Source organism: Scyliorhinus torazame, chromosome 23 (assembly GCF_047496885.1).
Source record: "Scyliorhinus torazame isolate Kashiwa2021f chromosome 23, sScyTor2.1, whole genome shotgun sequence".
NCBI classification, from domain to species: domain Eukaryota; kingdom Metazoa; phylum Chordata; class Chondrichthyes; order Carcharhiniformes; family Scyliorhinidae; genus Scyliorhinus; species Scyliorhinus torazame.
In genome coordinates this window covers 5,273,365-5,287,006 of record NC_092729.1, presented here as the reverse complement: position 1 = coordinate 5,287,006, position 13,642 = coordinate 5,273,365, and positions in this window count along the sequence as shown.

The window sequence follows — 13,642 nt, the reverse complement described above, 5'->3', positions numbered from 1 at the left end:
TAAATAATGATATACTACACAGGGACCACAGTACGTAATGATAACCTACGCAGGGACCACTGAAAATAATGATTTACCACCCAGGTACCGCTGAATATAATGATATTCTACCCAAGGACCACTGCAAATACTGATATACTATCCAGAGACCACTGCAAATAATGATATACTGCCCAGGGACCACTGCAAATAATGATATTCTAACCAGGGACCACTGTAAATAATGATATTCTACTCAGGGAACACTGTAAATAATGATATTCTAACCAGGGAACACTGTAAATAATGATATTCTACCCAGGGAACACTGTAAATATTGATATTCTACCCAGGGAACACTGTAAATAATGATATTCTAACCAGGGACCACTGTAAATAATGATATAATACCCAGGGAACACTGTAAATCATGATATAATACCCAGGGACCACTGTAAATAATGATATTCTACACAGGAACCAGTGTAAATAATGATATAATACCCAGGGACCACAGTAAATATTGATATTCTACAGAGGGACCACTGCAAATAATGATATACTGCCCAGGGTCCACTTTATGTAATGGTATTCTACACAGCGACCACTGTAAATAATGATATACTGCCCAGGGACCACTGTAAGTAATGATATTCTACACAGGGACCACTGTAAATAATGATATACTGCCCAGGGTCCACTTTATATAATGATACACTACACAGGGACCACTGTAAATAATGATATACTACCCAAGGACCACTGTAAATCATGAGATAATACCCAGGGAACACTGTAAATAATGATATTCTACACAGGAACCAGTGTAAATAATGATAAACTGCCCAGGGACCACTGTAAGTAATGATATTCTACACAGGGACCACTGTAAATAATGATATACTGCCCAGGGTCCACTTTATATAATGATACACTACACAGGGACCACTGTACATGGTGATATTCTCCCCAGGGTCCACAGTAAATAATGAGATAATACCCAGGGACCATTGTAGATACTGATATACCACACAGGGAACATTGAAAATAATGATATTCTACCCAGGCACCACTGTAAATGTTGACATACTACCCGGGGACCATTGTAGATATGGATATACTACCCAGGGACCCCTGTAAATAATGTTATTCTGCGCAGGAACCACCGTAAATAATGATATTCTACCCAGGGACCACTGTGAATATTGATACATTGCCCAGCGACTACTGTAAATAATGCTATTCAATGCAGGGGCCACTATAAATGATGACATACTACTCAGCGCATAATTGTAAATAATGATATTCTACTCTGCAACGACTGAAAAAAAATGATATGCTGCCCAGGGACCACTGCAAACAATGATATGCCGACCAGGGACCACTATAAATAATGATATACCGTCCAGAGACCACCGCAAATAATTTTATATAACCAAGGGACCACTGTAAATAATGATATACAACCCAGGGACAACTGTAAATAATGTTATACTACCCAGGGACCACTGTACATAATGATATACTACCCAGTGAACACTGTAAATAATTATATCCTGCCCAGGGACAACTGTAAATAATTAAAAACTACCCAGGGATGACTGTGATTAATGATATATTTCCCAGGGACCACTGCAAATAATGGTATACTACACCATGAACCACTGTAAATGATGATATATTACCCAGGGACCACTGTGAATCCTGATATATTGCCCAGAGACACTGTAAATAATGAAATACTATCCAGGAGCCACTGTAAATAAAGATGTATTACACAGGGCACACTATAATTGATGACATACTGTCCAGGGACAACTGCAAATCATGATATACCACACTGTGAGCACTGTCAATAATGATATACCACACTGGGACCACTGTAAATAATGATATACTACCCAGGGAACACTTTAAATAATGATACGTTACCCAGGAACAACAGTAAATAAAGATATACTATCTAGGGAACACTGAAAATAATGATATCCTACCCAAGGACAACTGTAAATAATGATATACTGCCCAGGGACAACTGTAAATAATGATATACTGCTCAGGGACCACTGCAAATAATGATGTACTGCAGAGGGTGCCCTGTAAATAATGAAATACTACCTGGGGCCCAATGTAAATAATGGAATACAACCCAGGGACCACTGTAAATAATGACATTCTACCCAGGGAACACTGTAAATAATGATATTCTACCCAGGGAACACTGTAATTAATGATATTCTACCCAGGGAACGCTGTAAATAATGATATTCTAACCAGGGACCACTGTATGTAATGATAGACTGCCCAGGGACTACTTTAAATAATTATATTCTGCACAGAGACCACTGTAAATAATGATATACAACCCAGGGGACACTGTAAATAATGATATTCTACCCAGGGACCACTGTAAATAATGATATCCTGCCCAGGGACCACTGTAAATAATGATATACTACCCAGGGACCACTGTAAATCATGACATAATACCCAGGGACCACTGTAAATAATGATATTCTACACAGGAACCAGTGTAAATAATGATATAATCCCCAGGGACCACTGTAAAAAATGCTATACTACCCTGTGACCACTGTAAATAATGATATACTACCCAGGGACCAATGTACATAATGATATTCTACCCAGGGACCACTGTAAATTACGATATACTACCCAGGGACCACTGCAAATAATTACATCCTACACAGCGACCACTGAAAATAATCATATTCTTCACAGGGACCACTGTAAATCATTAGATACTGCCCACGGACCACTGGAAATAATCATATTCTTCACAGGCACCACTGTAAATAATGATATATTACCCAGGGCCCACTGTAAATAATCATATTCTTCTCAGGGCCCACTGTAAGTAATGATATACTACTCAGCGACCACTGTAAATAATTATGTTCTTCACAGGGACCACTGTAAATATTGATATTCTACCCAGGGACAACTGTAAATAATCATATTCTTCACAGGGACCACTGTAAATAATGATATTCTACCCAGGGTCCACTGTAAATGATGATACCTACACAAGGCCACAGTAAATAATGGTATACAACCCAGTGACCGGTATAAATAATGATATACTACACAGGGACCACAGTACGTAATGATTTACCACCCAGGTACCGCTGAATATAATGATATTCTACCCAAGGACCACTGCAAATACTGATATACTATCCAGAGACCACTGCAAATAATGATATACTGCCCAGGGACCACTGCAAATAATGATATTCTAACCAGGGACCACTGTAAATAATGATATTCTAACCAGGGACCACTGTAAATAATGATATTCTACACCATGGACCACTGTAAATGATGATATATTACCCAGGGACCACTGTGAATCCTGATATATTGCCCAGAGACACTGTAAATAATGAAATACTATCCAGGATTCACTGTAAATAAAGATGTATTACACAGGGCACACTATAATTGATGACATACTGTCCAGGGACAACTGCAAATCATGATATACCACACTGTGAGCACTGTCAATAATGATATACCACACTGGGACCACTGTAAATAATGATATACTACCCAGGGAACACTTTAAATAATGATACGTTACCCAGGAACAACAGTAAATAAAGATATACTATCCAGGGAACACTGAAAATAATGATATCCTACCCAAGGACAACTGTAAATAATGATATACTGCCCAGGGACAACTGTAAATAATGATATACTGCTCAGGGACCACTGCAAATAATGATGTACTGCAGAGGGTGCCCTGTAAATAATGAAATACTACCTGGGGCCCAATGTAAATAATGGAATACAACCCAGGGACCACTGTAAATAATGATATAATACCCAGGGACCACTGTAAATAATGATATAATACCCAGGGAACACTGTAAATCATGATATAATACCCAGGGACCACTGTAAATAATGATATTCTACACAGGAACCAGTGTAAATAATGATATAATACCCAGGGACCACTGTAAATATTGATATTCTACAGAGGGACCACTGCAAATAATGATATACTGCCCAGGGTCCACTTTATGTAATGGTATTCTACACAGCGACCACTGTAAATAATGATATACTGCCCAGGGACCACTGTAAGTAATGATATTCTACACAGGGAGCACTGTAAATAATGATATACTGCCCAGGGTCCACTTTATATAACGATACACTACACAGGGACCACTGTAAATAATGATATACTACCCAGGGACCACTGTAAATCATGAGATAATACCCAGGGACCACTGTAAATAATGATATTCTACACAGGAACCAGTGTAAATAATGATATAATACCCAGGGACCACTGTAAATATTGATATTCTACAGAGGGACCACTGCAAATAATGATATACGACCCCGGGGGCCACTGTAAATAATGATATTCTACCCAGGGACCACTGCAAATAACGATATACTGCCCTGGGTCCACTTTATGTAATGGTATTCTACACAGGGACCACTGTAAATAATGATATACTGCCCAGGGACCACTGTAAGTAATGATATTCTACACAGGGACCACTGTAAATAATGATATACTGCCCAGGGTCCACTTTATATAATGATACACTACACAGGGACCACTGTAAATGGTGATATTCTCCCCAGGGACCACAGTAAATAATGAGATAATACCCAGGGACCATTGTAGATACTGATATACCACACAGGGACCATTGTAAATAATGAGATACTACCCTGGGACCACAGTAAATAATGAGATACTACCCAGGGACCACTGTAAATAATGATATACTACCCAGAGACGAATGTAAATAATGATATTCTCCCCAGGGACCACAGTAAATAATGTTATTCTGCGCAGGAACCACCGTAAATAATGATATTCTACACAGGGACCACTGTGAATATTGATACATTGCCCAGCGACTACTGTAAATAATGCTATTCAATGCAGGGGCCACTATAAATGATGACCTACTACTCAGCGCATAATTGTAAATAATGATATTCTACTCTGCGACGACTGAAAAAAAATGATATGCTGCCCAGGGACCACTGCAAGCAATGATATGCCACCCAGGGACCACTATAAATAATGATATACCGTCCAGAGACCACCGCAAATAATTATATATAACCAAGGGACAACTGTAAATAATGATATACAACCCAGGGACAACTGTAAATAATGTTATACTACCCAGGGACCACTGTACATAATGATATACTACCCAGTGAACACTGTAAATAATTATATCCTGCCCAGGGACAACTGTAAATAATTAAAAACTACCCAGGGATGACTGTGATTAATGATATATTTCCCAGGGACCACTGCAAATAATGGTATACTACACCATGGACCACTGTAAATGATGATATATTACCCAGGGACCACTGTGAATCCTGATATATTGCCCAGAGACACTGTAAATAATGAAATACTATCCAGGAGCCACTGTAAATAAAGATGTATTACACAGGGCACACTATAATTGATGACATACTGTCCAGGGACAACTGCAAATCATGATATACCACACTGTGAGCACTGTCAATAATGATATACCACACTGGGACCACTGTAAATAATGATATACTACCCAGGGAACACTTTAAATAATGATACGTTACCCAGGAACAACAGTAAATAAAGATATACTATCCAGGGAACACTGAAAATAATGATATCCTACCCAAGGACAACTGTAAATAATGATATACTGCCCAGGGACAACTGTAAATAATGATATACTGCTCAGGGACCACTGCAAATAATTATGTACTGCAGAGGGTGCCCTGTAAATAATGAAATACTACCTGGGGCCCAATGTAAATAATGGAATACAACCCAGGGACCACTGTAAATAATGACATTCTACCCAGGGAACACTGTAAATAATGATATTCTACCCAGGGAACACTGTAATTAATGATATTCTACCCAGGGAACGCTGTAAATAATGATATTCTAACCAGGGACCACTGTATGTAATGATAGACTGCCCAGGGATTACTTTAAATAATTATATTCTGCACAGAGACCACTGTAAATAATGATATACAACCCAGGGAACACTGTAAATAATGATATTCTACCCAGGGACCACTGTAAATAATGATATCCTGCCCAGGGACCACTGTAAATAATGATATACTACCCAGGGACCACTGTAAATCATGACATAATACCCAGGGACCACTGTAAATAATGATATTCTACACAGGAACCAGTGTAAATAATGATATAATACCCAGGGACCACTGTAAATATTGATATTCTACAGAGGGACCACTGCAAATAATGATATACGACCCCGGGGGCCACTGTAAATAATGATATTCTACCCAGGGACCACTGCAAATAACGATATACTGCCCATGGTCCACTTTATATAATGATATTCTACACAGGGACCACTGTAGATAATGATATACTGCCCAGGGACCACTGTAAGTAATGATATTCTACACAGGGACCACTGTAAATAATGATATACTGCCCAGGGTCCACTTTATATAATGAAACAGTACACAGGGACCACCGTAAATAATGATACACTACCCAGAGACCATTGTAAATGGTGATATTCTCCCCAGGGACCACAGTAAATAATGAGATAACACCCAGGGACATTGGAGATACTGATATACCGCTCAGGGACCATTGAAAATAATGATATTCCACCCAGGCACCACTGTAAATGATGACACACTACCCGGGGACCTTTGTAGATATGGATATACTACCCAGGGACCCCTGTAAATAATGTTATTCTTCGCAGGAACTACCGTAAATTATGATATCATACCCAGGGACCACTGGAAAAAATGATACACTACCCAGAGATCACTGTAAATAATGATATCCTACCCAGGGACCACTGTGAATATTGATACATTGCCCAGCGACTACTGTAAATAATGCTATACAATGCAGGGACCACTATAAATGATGACATACTACTCAGCGCACAATTGTAAATAATGATATTCTACTCTGCGACAACTGAAAAAAAATGGTATGCTGCCCAGGGACCACTGCAAACGATGATATGCCACCCTGGGACCACTATAAATAATGATATACCGTCCAGAGACCACCGCAAATAATTATATATAACCAAGGGACAACTGTAAATAATGATATACAACCCAGGGACAACTGTAAATAAGAATATAATACCCAGGGACCACTGTAAAATATGATATTCAACCCGCAGACCACTATAAAAAATTATATACTATCCATTGTCCACTGTAAATAATGAAATACTACCCAGAGACCACTGTAAATAATGATATTCTACCCAGGGACCACTGTGAATATTGATACATTGCCCAGCGACTACTGTAAATAATGCTATACAATGCAGGGACCACTATAAATGATGACATACTACTCAGCACACAATTGTAAATAATGATATTCTACTCTGCGACAACTGAAAAAAAATGATATGTTGCCCAGGGATCACTGCAAACAATGATATGCCACCCAGGAACCACTATAAATAATGATATACCGTCCAGAGACCACCGCAAATTATTATATATAAACAAGGGGCAACTGTAAATAATGATATACAACCCAGGAACAACTGTAAATAAGAATATAATACCCAGGGACCACTGTAAATAATGACATTCGAACCAGGGACCACTGTAAATTATGTTATACTACCCAGGGACCACTGTACATAATGATATACTACCCAGGGACCACTGTGAATCCTGATATATTGCCCAGAGACACTGTAAATAATGAAATACTATCCAGGAGCCACTGTAAATAAAGATGTATTACACAGGGCACACTATAATTGATGACATACTGTCCAGGGACAACTGTAAATCATGATATACCACACTGTGAGCACTGTCAATAATGATATACCACACTGGGACCACTGTAAATAATGATATACTACCCAGGGAACACTTTAAACAATGATACGTTACCCAGGAACAACAGTAAATAAAGATATACTATCCAGGGAACACTGTAAATAATGATATCCTACCCAAGGACAACCGTAAATAATGATATACTGCTCAGGGACCACTGCAAATAATGATGTACGGCAGAGGGATCCCTGTAAATAATGAAACACTACCTGGGGGCAATGTAAATAATGGTATACAACACAGGGACCACTGTAAATAATGATATACTCCCCAGGGACCACTGCAAATTACGATATACTACGCAGGGACCACTGTTAAAAAAATGCTATACTACCCTGTGACCACTGTAAATAATGATATACTACCCAGGGACCATTGTAAATAATGATATACTGCTCAGGGACAACTGTAAATAATGATATCCTACCCAGGGACAACTGTAAATAATGATATACTGCACAGGGACCATTGTAAATAATGATATACTGCTCAGGGACCACTGCAAATAATGATATACTGCAGAGGGTCCCTGTAAATAATGAAACACTACCTGGGGCCCAATGTAAATAATTGTATACAAGCCAGGGTCCACTGTAAATAATTATATACTCCCCAGGGACCACTGTAAATTACGATATACTACGCAGGGACCACTGTAAAAAATGCTATACTACCCTGTGACCACTGTAAATAATGATATACTACCCAGGGACCAATGTACATAATGATATTCTACCCAGGGACCACTGTAAATTACGATATACTACCCAGGGACCACTGCAAATAATTACATCCTACCCAGCGACCACTGAAAATAATCATATTCTTCACAGGGACCACTGTAAATAATTAGATACTGCCCACGGACCACTGGAAATAATCATATGCTTCACAGGCACCACTGTAAATAATGATATATTTTGCAGGGCCCACTGTAAATAATCATATTCTTCTCAGGGCCCACTGTAAGAAATGATATACTACTCAGCGACCACTGTAAATAATTATGTTCTTCACAGGGACCACTGTAAATTTTGATATTCTACCCAGGGACAACTGTAATAATCATATTCTTCACAGGGACCGCTGTAAATAATGATATTCTACCCAGGGTCCACTGTAAATGATGATACCTACCCAAGGCCACAGTAAATAATGGTATACAACCCAGTGACCGGTATAAATAATGATATACTACACAGGGACCACAGTACGTAATGATAACCTACGCAGGGACCACTGAAAATAATGATTTACCACCCAGGTACCGCTGAATATAATGATATTCTACCCAAGGACCACTGCAAATACTGATATACTATCCAGAGACCACTGCAAATAATGATATACTGCCCAGGGACCACTGCAAATAATGATATTCTAACCAGGGACCACTGTAAATAATGATATTCTACTCAGGGAACACTGTAAATAATGATATTCTAACCAGGGAACACTGTAAATAATGATATTCTACCCAGGGAACACTGTAAATATTGATATTCTACCCAGGGAACACTGTAAATAATGATATTCTAACCAGGGACCACTGTAAATAATGATATAATACCCAGGGAACACTGTAAATCATGATATAATACCCAGGGACCACTGTAAATAATGATATTCTACACAGGAACCAGTGTAAATAATGATATAATACCCAGGGACCACAGTAAATATTGATATTCTACAGAGGGACCACTGCAAATAATGATATACTGCCCAGGGTCCACTATATGTAATGGTATTCTACACAGCGACCACTGTAAATAATGATATACTGCCCAGGGACCACTGTAAGTAATGATATTCTACACAGGGACCACTGTAAATAATGATATACTGCCCAGGGTCCACTTTATATAATGATACACTACACAGGGACCACTGTAAATAATGATATACTACCCAAGGACCACTGTAAATCATGAGATAATACCCAGGGAACACTGTAAATAATGATATTCTACACAGGAACCAGTGTAAATAATGATAAACTGCCCAGGGACCACTGTAAGTAATGATATTCTACACAGGGACCACTGTAAATAATGATATACTGCCCAGGGTCCACTTTATATAATGATACACTACACAGGGACCACTGTACATGGTGATATTCTCCCCAGGGTCCACAGTAAATAATGAGATAATACCCAGGGACCATTGTAGATACTGATATACCACACAGGGACCATTGTAAATAATGAGATACTACCCTGGGACCACAGTAAATAATGAGATACTACCCAGGGACCACTGTAAATAATGATATACTACCCAGAGACGAATGTAAATAATGATATTCTCCCCAGGGACCACAGTAAATAATGAGATAATACCCAGGGACCATTGTAGATACTGATATACCACTCAGGGAACATAGAAAATAATGATATTCTACCCAGGCACCACTGTAAATGTTGACATACTACCCGGGGACCATTGTAGATATGGATATACTACCCAGGGACCCCTGTAAATAATGTTATTCTGCGCAGGAACCACCGTAAATAATGATATTCTACCCAGGGACCACTGTGAATATTGATACATTGCCCAGCGACTACTGTAAATAATGCTATTCAATGCAGGGGCCACTATAAATGATGACATACTACTCAGCGCATAATTGTAAATAATGATATTCTACTCTGCAACGACTGGAAAAAAATGATATGCTGCCCAGGGACCACTGCAAACAATGATATGCCGACCAGGGACCACTATAAATAATGATATACCGTCCAGAGACCACCGCAAATAATTTTATATAACCAAGGGACCACTGTAAATAATGATATACAACCCAGGGACAACTGTAAATAATGTTATACTACCCAGGGACCACTGTACATAATGATATACTACCCAGTGAACACTGTAAATAATTATATCCTGCCCAGGGACAACTGTAAATAATTAAAAACTACCCAGGGATGACTGTGATTAATGATATATTTCCCAGGGACCACTGCAAATAATGGTATACTACACCATGAACCACTGTAAATGATGATATATTACCCAGGGACCACTGTGAATCCTGATATATTGCCCAGAGACACTGTAAATAATGAAATACTATCCAGGAGCCACTGTAAATAAAGATGTATTACACAGGGCACACTATAATTGATGACATACTGTCCAGGGACAACTGCAAATCATGATATACCACACTGTGAGCACTGTCAATAATGATATACCACACTGGGACCACTGTAAATAATGATATACTACCCAGGGAACACTTTAAATAATGATACGTTACCCAGGAACAACAGTAAATAAAGATATACTATCCAGGGAACACTGAAAATAATGATATCCTACCCAAGGACAACTGTAAATAATGATATACTGCCCAGGGACAACTGTAAATAATGATATACTGCTCAGGGACCACTGCAAATAATGATGTACTGCAGAGGGTGCCCTGTAAATAATGAAATACTACCTGGGGCCCAATGTAAATAATGGAATACAACCCAGGGAACGCTGTAAATAATGATATTCTAACCAGGGACCACTGTATGTAATGATAGACTGCCCAGGGACTACTTTAAATAATTATATTCTGCACAGAGACCACTGTAAATAATGATATACAACCCAGGGAACACTGTAAATAATGATATTCTACCCAGGGACCACTGTAAATAATGATATCCTGCCCAGGGACCACTGTAAATAATGATATACTACCCAGGGACCACTGTAAATCATGACATAATACCCAGGGACCACTGTAAATAATGATATTCTACACAGGAACCAGTGTAAATAATGATATAATCCCCAGGGACCACTGTAAAAAATGCTATACTACCCTGTGACCACTGTAAATAATGATATACTACCCAGGGACCAATGTACATAATGATATTCTACCCAGGGACCACTGTAAATTACGATATACTACCCAGGGACCACTGCAAATAATTACATCCTACCCAGCGACCACTGAAAATAATCATATTCTTCACAGGGACCACTGTAAATAATTAGATACTGCCCACGGACCACTGGAAATAATCATATGCTTCACAGGCACCACTGTAAATAATGATATATTTTGCAGGGCCCACTGTAAATAATCATATTCTTCTCAGGGCCCACTGTAAGAAATGATATACTACTCAGCGACCACTGTAAATAATTATGTACTTCACAGGGACCACTGTAAATTTTGATATTCTACCCAGGGACAACTGTAATAATCATATTCTTCACAGGGACCGCTGTAAATAATGATATTCTACCCAGGGTCCACTGTAAATGATGATACCTACCCAAGGCCACAGTAAATAATGGTATACAACCCAGTGACCGGTATAAATAATGATATACTACACAGGGACCACAGTACGTAATGATAACCTACGCAGGGACCACTGAAAATAATGATTTACCACCCAGGTACCGCTGAATATAATGATATTCTACCCAAGGACCACTGCAAATACTGATATACTATCCAGAGACCACTGCAAATAATGATATACTGCCCAGGGACCACTGCAAATAATGATATTCTAACCAGGGACCACTGTAAATAATGATATTCTACTCAGGGAACACTGTAAATAATGATATTCTAACCAGGGAACACTGTAAATAATGATATTCTACCCAGGGAACACTGTAAATATTGATATTCTACCCAGGGAACACTGTAAATAATGATATTCTAACCAGGGACCACTGTAAATAATGATATAATACCCAGGGAACACTGTAAATCATGATATAATACCCAGGGACCACTGTAAATAATGATATTCTACACAGGAACCAGTGTAAATAATGATATAATACCCAGGGACCACAGTAAATATTGATATTCTACAGAGGGACCACTGCAAATAATGATATACTGCCCAGGGTCCACTTTATGTAATGGTATTCTACACAGCGACCACTGTAAATAATGATATACTGCCCAGGGACCACTGTAAGTAATGATATTCTACACAGGGACCACTGTAAATAATGATATACTGCCCAGGGTCCACTTTATATAATGATACACTACACAGGGACCACTGTAAATAATGATATACTACCCAAGGACCACTGTAAATCATGAGATAATACCCAGGGAACACTGTAAATAATGATATTCTACACAGGAACCAGTGTAAATAATGATAAACTGCCCAGGGACCACTGTAAGTAATGATATTCTACACAGGGACCACTGTAAATAATGATATACTGCCCAGGGTCCACTTTATATAATGATACACTACACAGGGACCACTGTACATGGTGATATTCTCCCCAGGGTCCACAGTAAATAATGAGATAATACCCAGGGACCATTGTAGATACTGATATACCACACAGGGACCATTGTAAATAATGAGATACTACCCTGGGACCACAGTAAATAATGAGATATTACCCAGGGACCACTGTAAATAATGATATACTACCCAGAGACGAATGTAAATAATGATATTCTCCCCAGGGACCACAGTAAATAATGAGATAATACCCAGGGACCATTGTAGATACTGATATACCACTCAGGGAACATAGAAAATAATGATATTCTACCCAGGCACCACTGTAAATGTTGACATACTACCCGGGGACCATTGTAGATATGGATATACTACCCAGGGACCCCTGTAAATAATGTTATTCTGCGCAGGAACCACCGTAAATAATGATATTCTACCCAGGGACCACTGTGAATATTGATACATTGCCCAGCGACTACTGTAAATAATGCTATTCAATGCAGGGGCCACTA